At 64.7% G+C, this 2312-nt stretch overlaps 1 pseudogene; it reads right to left on the reverse strand.

Moving 5' to 3' along the window:
* Positions 1-14: 14 nt before the first annotated feature.
* On the reverse strand, positions 15-2256 carry LOC113962033 (annotated as a pseudogene).
* Positions 2257-2312: the final 56 nt, after the last annotated feature.

A 2312-nucleotide genomic window follows, 5' to 3' on the forward strand; every position in this document is an offset into this window, starting at 1 on the left:
AGGGATGGGGACAGGGATAGGTACTGTGGGAAAGGCACTAGGAGAAAGTGAAAAGCATCATGGAAAAGGTAAAAAGGGAGCAGCTGCACCTCAGGCTTGGGGTGATTTCCTCTTCCCTGCCCCTTATATCACACCCCGGCCTGCAGAAAACCCCCCACAGCTGCCCCTCACCTGGCTGACTGGCTGGCATGGCTTGGCACATCCACCACCTTGGGGGGCGGCGAGGGGCTGCGAGCAGGAGGCACGGGGCTCTCGGGGGGCTCGTACTCCTCCGATGGTTCCTGCTTGATCTGCGCAGCACTGAGGGGGAGTGGGGGTGGTGGGGGGGCTGGGGCAGTCATGCTCCCCGGCAAGGGTGGTGGGGCAGAAGGGGCGGGTGAAGGGGCTTTGTAGCCGCCCGTCACAGGGGAGGAGGCCACCCGGTAGCCAGGAGGGGTGGCTGCCCGGAAAGGGGTAGCCGAGGAAGTGGGGGGTGAGCCTGGCTTGTAGGGGGCTGGGGGCTGGAAGGTGGGGACAGGGGAGGCCGCACGCTTCCCATATGGGGCCACAGCTGAAGGGGGTACCGGAGGTGAGACTGTCTTGTAGGGGGCTGCAGAGGGGGAGGCCATGGTGGCGATTACAGTGGAGAGGGTGGTGGCAGCAGAGGTGACTGGAGGGCCAGCGCCATGGGCAGGGGAGGGGGGTGGTGGAGGGGGGAAAGTGTAGGTGGCAGGGTTCTGTCCCGGGGGGTGAGAGCACATGCTGGGGTAGCTTCCTTGGGAAGAGGTGGCAGAGGAGGATGAGGAAGAAGAAGAGGAGGAGGATGAAGAGGAGGAAGAGGGGGCTGAGGCCGCGGTGGCCGAGGGAGCCTGGCTGTAGGCAGCCTGGCTGTGGGGAGGGTAGAGGCGCAGCCCATAGGTGGGATGGGAAGGGTGATGGCTGTTAGACTCCAGGCCATGGGGGTAGCCAGGGGGCTGAGGAGGAGCTGCAGCTGCCGGGGAGACACCCCCGCTGCTTCCATGGCTGTGGTGGTGCTGCTGGGGTGGCTGCTGGTGATGGGGGGACTGGCCGGGGAAGGGGGCAGCAGGGTGGGAGCCGGCATTGCCCAAGGGCCGGCTGTAAGGGGGTGGCCCCTGGCTCCAGACGGGCTGTGAGGGCAGGGAGGGCTGGGTGTACTTGGGGGGCTGGCTGGAGACAGAGAGGCCACTGGGTGGGGGAAAGGAGTGCCCGTAGGAAGCGCTGTAACTGGGCAGGGGCTGGCCCGGGGAGGGCTGGGGGTACTGAGCTGAGGAGCTGGAGGGTGGCAGAGGCGGTGGGGCATAGGGGTAGCGGGAGGGGGCCAGGGCTGGTGCCTTGTCCTGCCCCATGCCGTGGGGCGAGGGGAGGTGGCCGGTCAGGCCCTGACCCACCATTCCCGGGGAGCTGGAGGCAGCCACTGTGTTGTTGAGGGGGCGCAGGGCCGGGGGGGGGGGCAGGTTGGCAGAGACATGAGGGAAGGAAGGGGCTGATGCTGGGGGGGCAGCTGGAGGGTTGGCTGGGGGCGTCTTTTGAGGGGGGAGCCCCCCTCCTACTGACGCCAGCGAGATTGGGGTGGTGGGTGGTGGATTGTGCTTGGCGCTGAGGGTCTGCTCACGACCCCCTGGTGCTGGGAGCCCCCCCCACTCCACTGGCAATTTTGGTCCCAACCTGGACCACATTGGTTGAAGGGTAAAGGGGAGTATGGGAAGAGGAGGAGGAAGAGGAGGAGGAAGAGGATGAGGAGGAGGAAGGGGGAGCAGAAGGGGCAGCAACAGCAGAGGAGGAGGAGGTGGGTGTCTGTGGGGTTTGAGCCTGGAAAATGCGGGAGGCTTGGCCCTCCAGCTGGGAATGGTAACTTCCTGCAGGGGGCCCTTGGGGGTGCACCTCGCCTGGGAGCCCAAAGCTGGGCTCTGGTGGACGGGCCAGGCTGTCGGGAGGGGGAACTACCGACGGGCTCTGGGGGAAGAGCGGAGGGTGGTGGTAGGAGTGAGAAGGCCCCTGGGACAGCACAGAGGAGGAGTCGGAGTCATTCTCCACACTCCCAGGGCTGTAGACACTGGGAGAGGTGCTCCTGTTATCCTGGTCAATGTCCCGTGGGTCACTGCTCATCTCATCATTGAAGCTGTGGCCATCAAGGCTGTCAACATCAGATGGGGATGGAGGGCAGGGCAACTCCTGAAGTAGGAAGGAGGAGAAAAGATGCATTAGGAAGCCTCCCAGACCACACCTAACACATTTCAAGTTCCCAGAAAACTTGCTTTCCAGACCTTCCTTGCCAGCCCCAGCACTAGAAAAGCCCACAGAGGAAAGGAGAC

The sequence above is a fragment of the Neopelma chrysocephalum genome, unplaced genomic scaffold (assembly GCF_003984885.1).
Source record: "Neopelma chrysocephalum unplaced genomic scaffold, ASM398488v2 Primary Assembly neopelma1_99731, whole genome shotgun sequence".
NCBI lineage: Eukaryota > Metazoa > Chordata > Aves > Passeriformes > Pipridae > Neopelma > Neopelma chrysocephalum.